Below are 14,148 nucleotides of genomic sequence, written 5' to 3'. Positions count from 1 at the left end.
TCTCTCAGTCTTTTGGTAATCGATTCTGCGTCACAGCTAGACCAAAACATATGCTTGAAAGATTGGCAACGAAATTAGCTAGCTCCTTTAGTAACCTAGGATGCATTTCATCGGATCCCATGGATTTGCCTATATCAAGCTTATTTAGCAGACGAGAACATCGAGTTCTTCAATAACCACAGTTCCCAGTGTGTATGGGGTCTTGTATGAACTAAAGAAGAAAGCATATCTACAGTATATGCATTGATAAAGTAATTTGAGGATACTTGAGCTTTACCATAGTCGTCCTCCACTAATGATGCTGTACTATTGTCTCCCCATAGTGCTGTGATATTTCCTCTTCTCTTAGTCCTATGGTTTATGTACGAGTATAAGCATTTAGGGTATTCAATAGATTCTCTACCGAGTTCTTCGTACAACCTTCTAGATGTGCAGAGGGTCGAAGCACGTATATTTCGGGCTCCCCGATATGGATATTTTGTCTTCTTAGTACCGAGCAACCTAAATCTCTTCCACATTCTTCTCTTACAGAGAAAGATGCAAACTTCCTTACTGAATTACGGTGGGGAGTTTCTCCAACCTCTTGGTGTAGTTCAAGGGTTGTGAGACGCAATGACCTTTACATACAAATTTCTCAATTTATCCCAGGCTGTTTCAGTCGATGACTCTGGTTCCATTGACCAATCTACTGAAAATGCTGAGTGCATAACATCTTGTATATTTGCCTTCCAGAAGTTTGGTATGGCTTGGGTTGACACATCCTCACTATTAATAACTATATGGTAACCCAAGACTAGAACTGCATGGTCACATTTACCCGAGGGTGAGACTACCGTCTCACATTCCCGTTGCCGAGTACGCCTGCCCGTAAGCTTTCGCGACTAACCGCACAATCAAAAACGGATACAGTGTAGGACTCTTCCTATACTACATTCGTGCTACACCTTTTCTGTTTTTTTTATTTTTTTTGTATCCTGAGCCTACTCCTCCGACCATCGCCCGTTTGGTACTGTCAGCTTCAGTCAATTCTGGCGAAAGCTGGCCTGATAACCCACGCTCTTGTCATCGCACTCAGTCGACATTCTGGTTTCGAATCTATCTGGCATATGTTTGGTCTCGCAACTGGTTGTTATCGGTCACTTCTGGTTTCTTGGCTCAACGTGGTTTCATCCTACTTCTGCAGCATTTTCTGGTCCGCACAACTACGAACTCAATCGTCAGATCCTGGACACAAACCACTCTGGTGTGGTACACTAACTCGAGCAACAAATACAACACGCTTCTCCTGGTACCGTTCTACGTTCTACGAGGACCAGCAACCGCTTCCTGCCCTGCCAACCCTCATGTCCTATAATCGCACGTTTGCTGATCAGTCGCACGAACGAAACCGCTAGGTATCGAAAGTGTAAACCCTATCTAGCGGGGGGCTCCTGTGGTGACCTACTTTTGTCAAGAGGACGCAATTGGTTTAATGGGAACAACTATTATTATAACCAATTGTACCAGTGATTGTTTTGCTGTACTTGTTTGTTTAACTGTACTAAAGATATTCTTCCTTCCGTTGATTGTGACCTCGCACGCGCTTACGTTTGCTCAGGGATTCCGCTTGTACTCTTTTGGCACGATCTCTGCATTCTTTCGATACCACGAGATCGCCAACAGATATATCTCGTTACAACCTCCAATCGCCTTCTGATATCTGGTACGCAACCTTCTTGTAGTGGTGACCATAGTCAACTGCGACTCGACGCCACACTACAGAGTAATAATTAGTATTGGTCATTTTAATGACCAATATTATAAAGTTAATTCGGCGAGGAAAAATAACCCAGTCCTTTCTAAATAGTAAACATTACTAACTTTGTTACTCTACTCAAAGCTACTGTAATATTCGTGGATTTTTAATAAGTTTTTGGTTCATATAAATATCCAAGCGCGCAGTAACACATTCAACCTTGAACTGGCCTTCAGACAATCTGATAATTGAAACTAGTGGTTGATAGAGTAAGGTTTTGAACACGTTACACACGGTGCGATCGACCGACTGCCTGTCCGTTTTGCTTTTAACCACCTTGGGCGATCAGTATGTGAATGTCTAATGATAACATATATTCAGTATCGTGGTCTCGAGCTTGTATATACTGATTGATTTCTTTGCTGTCGCTTTGTGTTGTTTCCGTATGGTTCTAGATATTCCGTAATGTACAATGAATCGTAGTCCAGCCATTAGGCTGCACTAATTCTGGCCGGTTTGATAGTAATTTGTTGATTTGTATATCTTGTAGTTCAGGTGAGTGCGTTTGTCTCAGGGTATTACAGTTTCTAGAGTCCGGCAGATATCACATTACCAGGCAGGAGGCTGGTTGGTTGCAGAGTAAAAAACAACTGAATGTTAATTCAAGTGTTCAAAGATGAAGATTGTTTCAAGAATAAATCAATAAGTTAATTTGTTGGTAATCAGCGTGTGAGTGCGTGTTTGTCAACTTACACCTGTTACCCCTCGTAGAAGAGCAAATGACGCCCACAGGCATTTTCCATCCAGTTCTGTCCTGATCAATCAGCTCCAGTCGTCTCTAGTTGTTATTCATCCTTTTGATGTTTGCTTCCAATTCCCGACGCAGCGTGTCCTTTGGTCATCCTCTTTTCCTTTTACCATCGAGATTCCAAATTAGAACTTCCTTCGTGATGTATTTTAATCATTTCGGAAATACATGTCCTATATACCTCCATAGTCTTTTCGAAATTTCCTCCTTATCAGGTTTGTTCCCCGCCAGTTTGTCGGCGCTTTCTCCTCCCTCCAAATCTTCCTGAATAGACCGTAGAGCATGTTTTCATTTACCTCTATGTCTGACCCAAGTGCTTCGGCTGGCATATTGTCTGGTCCTCCTGTTTTCTTACTCTTGATTTGTCTGGTGGCCATCCTTATGTCTCCGATCGTTGGTTGAGTGACATCTTTAGGAAGGTCTGTGTGTGCTGCTTCGATGCCCGATGGGTTCAATGGAGCTGGTCTACTCAAGAGTTCTTCAAAGTGTTCTACTCATCGTTTCCTTTACCCCTGAGTCCCCGCTAGTTCCTTCATTGCGCCGTATAGTTGTTTCATATTTCCTTCTCTTGTAGCTTTTTTCTTTTTCGTTGCTACTTCTTCCACGTCGTTTTGTTTGTCGACTCTAATGTTCTTCTTCACTCCCTTGTTTGTTTCTCTGCATTCAACTGGCACCTCGACGTTCTCTGTTCTAGTTTGGCTGTTAATAATTGCTTCCTTCTTATTCTTCGCTTCTTGAATCTTGTATGGGTTTTCCTTGGAAATCCATTCCTTATAATGACGCTTCTTGAAGCCCAGAACCACCTGACACGTTGAAGTTGATACTTCTTTGATTGCTTTCCAAATGTCCTCCATAGCAGTTTTTTCTTCTGTCAGTGGATCCTGTAATACATGGGACTTGTTGTTGAGAGTTATCTTGAAATGCCTGTGTTTGTATCTCGAATGTGTGCTGTATTTAACCTTTGTACTACTGTTTTCCTAGTTGTCCGTTGCTACTTTGGCTTCAGCTTCATCTTGGCAACTGCCCCCGAATGCCCTGGTACGGCCGAGAGTGGGGAGAGTCTGCTCTCCCTCTCGAAATGCTCTCACATGGCCACACGTATATAGCCTCTGCCAGGGAAGTCCTACTCATTGCCTTCTCGTGGCATTACTGTTGTTTACGAAGTTGAGAGGACAAAAAGCGAATGTCCAGCGCTTTAACCGGGTTGATGGATACGGGGAGTCCACCTAGGGGAGTTGGAAAACTCTGATTCCAAACCAATGGTGCACATGGGCTCCAGTGCCTTGAGAGAACAAATGGCGTATGGTCACCGGCTACCATGGGAGTGTATCTCCTTACGATGCTCCATTATCTTGTGGATCGGACCTCCAGGTGGAGGGCTCCGGGTGTGGTCCCCTGAGAAAACCACCTGCTTCGGTTTGGGCACCTGGGTAGTATCACAGCCCTCACACAAATCAAATGAGATTTGTGTTGCGCATATGTATTTGGTGCCTCCTTGTACCAATGTCTATGTGTTAAAATAAAATGAAATGAATGGCAACCGCCAAAATGTAATCTGGTTCTTACGTCTTCCATGAATCTTTTGAAAACTTTAGTGATCTAAATATGATCGATCTGATTCTTCATGATGTGATCCGTTGAGACCCACGTAACTTTGCGTATTTGTTTGTGTAGAAATATTGTACCACATATAACCTTTTTTTGAATGCTCATAAATTTGCGAATCTCTCGTCATCTTCATTTCTTTTCTCCTAATCCATGTCATCTCATGATAACATCATAACCATTGTTATCCATTCTGACTTTGGCATTTAGATCTCCTGTCAGGATTGTCAGGTCCTTTCCAGGTCACTCCGCTAGGATCGATTGCAGTCTCTTGTAGAACTGATCTTTATCGCCGTCATTACTATCATTGGTGGGTGTATAACATTGGATAATATTCATCGTGATTCTCTCCTTTGTTTTGAGGGATGCTTTGATGATTCTGGATCCAAGAGATTCCCACCCAATAATTGCATTTCGTGCTTCTTTGGACTGCATCAGAGCAGCTCTGAGTGTGTGGAGCATTTTCCCCTTCGTGACAAGAGTACAGTAGCATCTTTCTTGAATGTAACCTTTGCCGTCCAGCTTGGGTCCAATAGGTTTCGATGATTCCGAGTACTGCCAAGTTGTAACTCCTCATTTCTGTTGGATTCGACTTGTCTTCCAGGTCTCCCACATTTTCCGGACGTTCCATGTACCTATAAAAATATTTGTTAGAATGGGCATCAGCCTCGTGACTTCCTAAGAATATCGGCTTTCATCACGATGTGTCATAATCCTTACTTCAACTCGGAGAGCAGAGTTTAAATGGTTTAATTTGTTTAGTGCGGTTGGCGTTTTTAAAAAGATCTTCTACGATATAAGGTTGCCAATCCCATGCCCAACCCCCATTTTTACCTGGGCTTGGGACCGGAAGCAGCCCTAGACGAGCTACGGTCGTAGTTGCGTGTTAATCAAATTTCCTCCTAAGTCTATATACTAAGAGGGTTGTGATCACTTCGGCTGGGACAGTACTCCAAACACCTGAAACTCTTTATGAGAAAAACTGGGATTCCAACTGGGCTCTTGCTCTTTCATGTGGAATCTTTCAATGGTTGCCTCGAGCAACATGGTGATGATGCTCTAGTAATATGTTTGTGTTAGACTGTGTTAGCGTACTCTGTATGTCTTATGTTACTATCTGACCACTTCTTATTCTCTTATATTTCAACGAGAATAATCTTAAATGCTAGAGCCTGTCTTTGTAAGATTTATGTTTTGGATTTTAGTGTTAAGTTGCAGAAACATAATGAATAGAGTTAACAATTAATACATATACTCCCATATAAAAACGGTCAGGATTAGCAAGGGAATAAGTGACGAAGTTAAAACGTGGCTTGAGAGGTATGAATAAAATGATCTATCCAGAAGCCAGAATAAGTTATGTGGGTTTGACAGTGCTAGCAACTACAAAATCTTTAACCATATCGCTTAATTGCCCGCCCGTTCCGAGAGGTTTATTTCTCCTTTGAAGAAAGAGGGTGCAATAAAACTGCCTACATCAAGGCCGGGTTGCGTGTACGTTTTAAAAAGTTACGAACAACTCTGTTATAATTGTGCTAGGTTGTCTTCGCATAAGGTGAAGAGTTGTTTATGCCATGGCTCCATCCCATTTGTGGTTTGAGGGGGCGTCCAAGCTCCCTGAATTTTCCAACATGAGATCACGGTCTGAGGAAACAATCATGTGTGAATTTCCTTGAAGGATGCAAGTTCGTTGTATCAGATGAGGCGGAATGTTCACAACATGATATTTCGATGGGTTAAGCTTTAACCTATTGTTTACTGCCTATTCCTATATTGCTGTAAGGTTCATTTTACGCTCTGGTAAATCCTTCTCGCTTTTTATGTACTGCTAGATATTTGCACCGTCTACACAGAGCATTGCTGTCGAGCTGATTTCATATAGGAGGCCAACATTGAAGATCAGGAACAGAAGTGAACCTAAGATAGTTCCTTGTGAAACTGCAGATGTTGAGACCCGCCAAATCACATGCACTCTATTTACCTTGCTACGAAACATGTTCTCCAGGTGGTTTTAGAGCAAAGACAAAAGTGGTTCTGTGACATCTATCTTTTCAACCCTCACTACCAGAAATAAATGCAGCACTATGTCGAATACATCTGAGAAATCAAGGGACATAGAATGAACCAGTGAGTGCCTGAACAGGTCATATGCTGATGTGCTTCCGGTTATCACTTAATGTTTAAAGACTATAGGTTGAAATTTGTCATGTCCTGGTCACTTTCCTAGGTGCAAGGATTTTAATTTTCTTGGTACCAACTCGGGACGTTTCCCGGACCCTTCACTAGCGGCATAGTTGAGGAGTGTTCCTCATTTGAATGCTAAATGTCTGTTAATTTGGTAATACAGATCCCTGCATCACTTATTTCGCTCTTTCAGAACACAAGTTCTCTAGTTTGCAGGATTCCTCTTGCTCAAGAAAGTAGAAATACGTTTAGGTCAGCTTGCATTTTGATCGCTTGCTCGGGCTGAAATCATCCGCCGCCTAACCCTTTGGCTGTGCATCCGTTTCTCATTCAGGTAAACATCCCACTTGTTCTTGACTATCCTTTTGGCCTGTAGCAGGCGTTATGTCGCTTGCTTACTATTGATCTCTTTCCAGGTGCTCGCTTTGCCTGAGATGCTTTGAATAAGATAGTATTCTGAATGTTATCCATCACTATCTCCCAATGACCATCCATTGTTAGCCTCCACCTCTCTCATGGCCTTGGGGCGTGCTAGAGATGCTCCTTCACCTTCTTGTCGTTTATCTTGATATGACTAATTTAGGGAGCGTCCTTGTTTCTCAGAAGTATATCATCCGTTACCACGCCAGACATGACTGTACCCGGGTCACCACTCCGTTTGGTGTGTAGGCATGAACATCCTCAACCGGAAGTTGATTATTATTATTATTATTCACAAACACCTTATGGATACATAAGTTTTGTGAAGAAACCATTTCGGGTTTCTTCAAAAATGCAATAATACACAAACTTCAATAATGCTAGCATTATATTTGCCATATTTGAAAAAAGAGGGTCATAATAATAGAACAATAATAATAAATCAGGTTCTGTGTAATTGAGAATATTGAATTGAGTTGAAAGAAGGAAAGGAAGAAAATAAGGGAACAGAAATATAGGAGACGTGAAATACGCAACTAATATAACAGGTGTGTTTATGAACACAGAACAAGAATAAGCGACTATGTATGTATCGTCAAATTAGTGACAAAAATAACATAGAAAATAATTAGGAAAAAATAACTTATTATTGCAGTATGGTATGACGCTAGAATAAATGTTTGTGCAGTCATAGCTTGGAGTGATGCTATGAAAGCCTCAATTAAGTGAAAGGGATAACGAAATATTAATATTTATGAGTCATATATGCATTGTGAAGATAAAACGAGCCTGAGAAGTTAATTGAAGTGTAACACAATTTGTTGTCTTAATTACAAACTTCGTAAACTTCAGAATAATATTTATTTAGATGTAAAAAAGAGGGAAAAAAATGAACACCCAGTGGAAGGGTTCAACCATGATAATATTAATTGTATAATGAATATCAACCTCTGAAGTAAACCAGCAATTGAAAAAAATAAATAAAATAAGATAAAAGCTCCTTCGCTGAGCTCGGATAAATGAATGTAAACTTATGTATTAGGATACAGAGTAATACTTGATATTGGTATAAACGTCTGTGCAATAATAATTAAGAATGATGGTATCAAAGTCACAATTAATTGCAAAGGATAATCAAATACAAATTTCTGTGTTATATATATACATATATATGATAATAAAATGAATCTGAGAGGTTAATTTATTTGAATGTACCGTGAGATAATTTGTTTTTAGTTATAGACTTTGGATGTTTAGGAATAATATATTTTTAGATGAATAAGACGAGATAAAAGGAATATCTTATGTGTCGAAGGACCAGTAATGATATTAATAACAGTAATAATTATAGGTACGAACATGAGCAGGCTTCATATATTAGGATGAATAGAAATAAAATAAAATAGACGTGAAAAGATTTAAAGGTTTTATTTTGCTTTTCAGGCAATTAAATGGATGACGGACCTTGTTTGTATAAATCATTATTGAATACATTGATATTCAATAGGCGACATAATCCACTTTCGGAAAGAAAATCTTCAAGCAGACTTCTGAACCGGGTTGTAGTTTCACTGCAACGGAGGTTCACTGGCAGTCTGTTCCACATGGTTGAGTAGCGAATAAAGAAAAAATTCTGACGTAAGTTTGTATGGGCTCTTGGAATCGCTAGAATGTTCTCCTTATTGCGTAGATTGTGGGATGATATCATAAGGTATGAAGGGGTGGATACCGAAGAGTAGGAAATACCGTTAATAAGCCGGTAGATAAAGACAAGATTTAATTTGATACGTCTGATCCAAAGATGTTCTAAGTTGAGTTGTTGACATCTTTGGTAATAGTCTTTGTTATCAAAATACCCCAGAACAGCTTTGGTGAACTTTCTTTGAACACCTTCAATTCTAATCAGGTCGTTATGTCTACAATTACTGTAAACTAAAATACCATATTCAAGAATGGGTAAGATACATTTTCTGTATAATAACAATCTCGATTCGATATTATTGAAGTTTATCATTACGAATTCGATGAGCTTTCTAGCTTTGGATACTTGAGATTCAATGTGCTCAGAAAAGTTCAAACTGTTGCTAAATCTTAAACCAAAGTCACGAACAGTGTTGAAAGGTCTCAGTGTATGTTTGTGTATAGTCAGATTTAAGTTAAGGCACCGGCCGATGTGAATAAATCTACTTTTGTCAACATTAAGTGGCAAGTTCCGTGAAACAGTCCATTAGTACAAATTGTTTATTTCTTCTTGGATTACCGTTGAAATATGGCTTTCTTTCGTGGGAGAAGAGAATGAATAAACTACTTTCAGGTCATCAGCAAAAAGGAAAGGCTTACCATACTGAAAGAGGGAACACACGTCATTGATAAAAAGGAGAAAGAGTAATGGACCAACCACACTTCCTTGTATAACCTCACTGGTTGCATTCACAGGTTTTGAGTAGCAAGATCCAAAGAGGACAATCTGGCTACGTTCTTCTAAAAAGATTTGGGCCAATATGAAGGGGGATTCTGTATGCCAAATGAAGAGAGTTCTAGAAGAGGTTTGTGTGAAACACTGTCGAAAGCCTTACTTAAATCGAGGTAAAGAATTACTGCTGACTGACCAACATCTCTCCTCTGGGTAGTTTGATAAAAAAACTCCAGGTGCAATGTTAAGCATGGGTGTTTATTCATAAACCCGTATTGGGATGGGCTAATCAGACTAACTGGAAGTAAAAATGTTAATAGTCGTTTGTGGATGATTTTTCTATGGTTCTCGATAGCACGGATGCTAAATTAATTGACCTATAGTTAATGATATCACTACATGATCCTGTTTTGAATCTAGGGATGATAAGAGATGTTTTCCATACAGATGGATAAGTCCCATATTCCATAGATAGGTTGAAAGGTTTCAAACATAATAGTGGGAATTCTCTACTCCCATATTTCACAAATGATGGAGGGGTCCCGTCAGGTCCACCATCATAAGACGTTTTCAGAGCAGCTATGGCCTACTGGATGTTGGAGGGTATATAATCAATTTCCGATAGGTGTCTGGATGTCAGCATTGGAAATGCACTGATAAAGCTTTCAGTTTCAGTTTTGTAGCATTACGAAAAGTGCTTGCTGAATTGTTTGCAAATAATATTAGGGTCGTCAACAATGCTTCCGTTAACTATGAATAATTTAGTCGTGCCAAGAGAATTTGACTTCACGCGGGATTTAAAAATTCGAAGTAATGATAATTCTGGGTTTTTACTACGTAGGGCCTTATTTTCTATATTCATAAAATACTTGCGTTTAGATGAAGCATTTCTGTCAATTAAGTATACTCTGAAGTGCATACACGTCATTATGCTCGTAGTAGCGGTGTTTTAATTTCCTCAGCTTCCTTTTAAAAGTTTTTAAAGTACTCTGGTCTCTATTAGGATTATAAGCCACACGGCCAATAACTGGAGCAGTGCAGTCAAGGCAATATATCAGGTTGTGGTATAGATTGGAAAGCGCAAAGCCAACATTATTTGTGGTAAAATAAGTTTTCCATGGTAAACATTGAATGAGAGTTTCAGCCCGTTTCCAGGTTTGTTGATCAGAATTTCTGCTCTTATACGTCATCGAAGCTTTGGAGTTCAGTTGTATGGCGTTTAAAGAATGAATAATACTCAATACAACTCTGTGATCACTCATAAAAATCTCATGACTGATATACACTGAGACAGAGTCTATGTTGACTGTAAACAATAAATCAAGCACATTATTCTCCTAGTCGTTTCTCAGACCCGTTGTATCCATCCACAAATTTCCAGTGTTTCAACTAGCTTGTTATGTCGACCTCGTACCGGAGTCGAGCCCCATGTAATGTTTGGCAGATTAGAGTCACCTCCGATGGTTTTAAAAGTATGCGGTTGGTGTGAAGCATTGGAAAAGATGTTTGTTATTAGTCTGTCAAACTAAGTATCCGCATGAGACTGCCTGGATATGCATCCCATCGGTAGATAATTTCGAGATCCCCAGTTCACAGTAACCCAAGTGGAGTCGTCTATGGCATCAAGAGATTTATCCTCAAATTTGCACACTTGAATGTGTGAACGGACATAGATAGTTGTACCGCCTCCTAATACATAACATCTCTTGGTTCTAAAGAATACGTGGTTATCTACATTCAAGGAGTAATCGGATATAGATGAATTGCACCACGTTTCCGTAATAAGTACAATGGTCGGATTTACAGGGAATAAAAGAATTTTAATATGAGTAATTTTATTGGACAGAGAGCAGGCATTGAACGAAAGAATAAGGAACTCGGAATTATCATGGTGAAGCAGGTTAGAGTATAAATCGCAATTGATAGTTCCGTGAATACTCCTAGGATGGGCTAAGAGTTGTGTTGCGAGGGGAAACAGATTCAACCACTTTTTCATCATTTGAAATATGTCTACCGTTGCCGGCAAAATTACAAAAAAAGTCTTCTCATTGCTATTGGATATAATATCTGATAAAGGCATAGTGCACAAATTGAGAGCCGGATCAAGAAAGCTATCAGATCTATGTGTGGGACTAAGTGGCCATTTACAATTCAGATTACTGTTTATACCTGACGCATGGGTAGCATGTTCCAGACGTTTATTTCCGAGGTTTGTGGTTAATTTCGGCTTCTTTATAATTTGGGGAGAATCGCGTGCTGTTAAACATACTTGAGATGGTTTGCGAGATTCGAATGTATCGACGTTAATCGTGTGGTCAGTTATATAAATGTTATGATTAGTTTTCCCGTTATCCGTTGCATGGTGACCGTAACTGGGTGTTGCACTGACAGGGATTTAGACTGTGTTATCCGATTCGTCATCAGTACAACTACTTCGGGTTGAATCTAAGTCAACATTCTTAAGAGGATGGACACCACCTACATCGGGATTACTTTCGTCTGGGTTTTGAACTTTAGGAGATTCGGAAGAGTTTTTCGGTGGTGGCATACTTGTAAAGCTAGAGCTCCTCATAGGATTGGACATAATTTTACGACCATCAGGATTATGATGCGTTTGGGAGTCTGACGCTGGTGGTCTGTAGCTATCTCTTCCTGCTTTTCGCTGGCATGGTGTTCTGTCTGGAAGAATCTTAATATCCTTGAAAATCTGTTTTTGTCTCAATGAATTGAGGAAAGCTAAAAGCTCACTGGTGTCTAAAGATGAGTTGGATTTGAACAAGAACGGTGAGTGCATACCAGGATGACTTCTTTTTAATCGTGTGCATACACATGGTACGTGTGTCATATTGTTGGCTCTAAGCAGACTAGATTTGATATTTTTAAGGACATGTGTGTCCGGTATATTAAGCAAAGTTGCATTGCTAGATCGTATTATTCTTTTAAATATCTCTGATGTAAAAAAATCTAGGAAATTATTTATGTCATTCATTTGATCTGAAGTTTCTGTTAGGTTGGGGTTGATGAGATATTTAAGCGGATTGAGAATGTTCATGCCAACTTGCAACCTTTTTTATATCATCCATATGGTTGCAGTTGCGATTATCATCACTGTTTACCAACAGAGTATTCAACATGTCTGGAATGGAGACAACTGGTAAAAGCTTGTCTGCTTCCGGATGAACGGAGTAGCTCGTCTCGATGAAACTGTCGGAAATCGTGTGAGTAGTAGTGTTAGATTGTGCCGTTTATCCTACGTTTGGCTGGATGCCTAGAAGCAGGGGTCTTCACTCTCTTTTGTGGCATGATAAGAAAGTGAAGTATAATAGATGGATTGAACAAAATGTTGGGAATAGTAATGGGTGAAAAAATCAATGCCGACGGCTCAAGTTAATCTAGAAATCAAAACCTATGTTTTAACCAAGAGTAAATGTATCGTGAGGATTAGTGAAGGCGTCAAAAACAAGTGATGAGAATGGCAGGAAGATAGTAATGGAGATGTAGTATTTATGTCAGTATCTGTGTGGGAGCAAAACAGAACATAAAGGAGCACGTGTAAATTTTAACACATATATTACACGAAAGATAGCCTTACATAATAAAGTAATTTAGAAATGTCGATAAATAGTATCAAACAATCAAAGCGAATACGGTATATGATACATATATAAACTGAAAGTCCGCATTAGTAAAAATTGGGATGTGCAGAGATAAGTAGTTTAAAAGATTATTACCGTCTAAGATTATTATATTGCTTTATGAACCAATACATGAAACAGCTTCTTGGATAAAAATACTGCCAAAAAACTATAACAGCTTCACCAAATTGGACAGGTAATTTCGGAAATTAAATGAGTTATAGTATCCAAATACGATCTAAATGTCAGTTCATAAATTAGTGAGTACAGTGCTTTAACATACACGATTATATATATTCCTTGATATTAGGTAGAGGTCTGAATAGATCCTGTAAATACATAAGGTGCGTGGGTTATAGCATCCAAACACGATATAATTATATATACCTTAAGCAATAGAATACAGATATGAACTGCAATTCTTCACCGAATATGATTACATATGGTCTTAAAAATGACAATGGATGGTCTGATCGTATAACGAAAATGAATATATGTATATGATTATATTATTATTATTATTATTCACAAACATCTTATGGGTACATAAGTGTTGTGAAGAATTGTTGTATGAATATGATCATAAGTACCATGAATAAGTTAAACTCAGATCTTATCATATAGCATGAAATTTACAGCCTATATATTAATAGTTCAGAATTGAGTTATCTTCCATAATTTCAAGAACAAATAATCCGTCCAGCTCTGTTAAAATCTTAGAAAAAGAAAATTGAACGCCTCGGCCTGAGGATAACGTCCAGTCCGTAGCGCGCGCCGTTGGTCAGCAAATAACCCAAGTTTGAGGTGTTGCGTCCCTATTCTATCTCACAAAACCATCAGCGTGCTCAGTCAGTCCTGAGCTTCTAATGACTGTAGTGAGCCGCTTATGAGACCACATTGTGGGGGCCGTATCCTGCTCACTGAGACATAGCGACGGAATGTTGAGGTCTCCAGCTTATGGTATTTGTTCAAACCCCGGGTTTGGTAGCTCTAGAAACACCTGGATTATCTCATCTTTTTAGATAGTAACCTATGGGGGCTGGTTTATTCCTCCAATCAACTGTTTTGTGTCGTTCTCGTCGAATCATCACCAGCATGGCTGTCACCTCAGTTAATGCGGTACTGTGTGATATTACTGCTTTTGGGTGACTTGTGGTGTATATCGCCACACTACCTCATGTTCTGTGTACTGTGCCACATGAAAAAGGTGTCATGCCACGCAAGCTCACTTCGTCGTTTTTGATGTCTAGCGATAGATGTTTCAAGTGAGACCATAATCTTCAAATCTTACTGAAAGCATATATTTCTGTTTCCCGCTAATTTACCCATTGTTCTATTGCGTTACTAG

This window comes from Schistosoma haematobium, chromosome 1 (assembly GCF_000699445.3).
Source record: "Schistosoma haematobium chromosome 1, whole genome shotgun sequence".
NCBI lineage: Eukaryota > Metazoa > Platyhelminthes > Trematoda > Strigeidida > Schistosomatidae > Schistosoma > Schistosoma haematobium.
Note: the sequence above shows the minus strand (reverse complement) of the source record.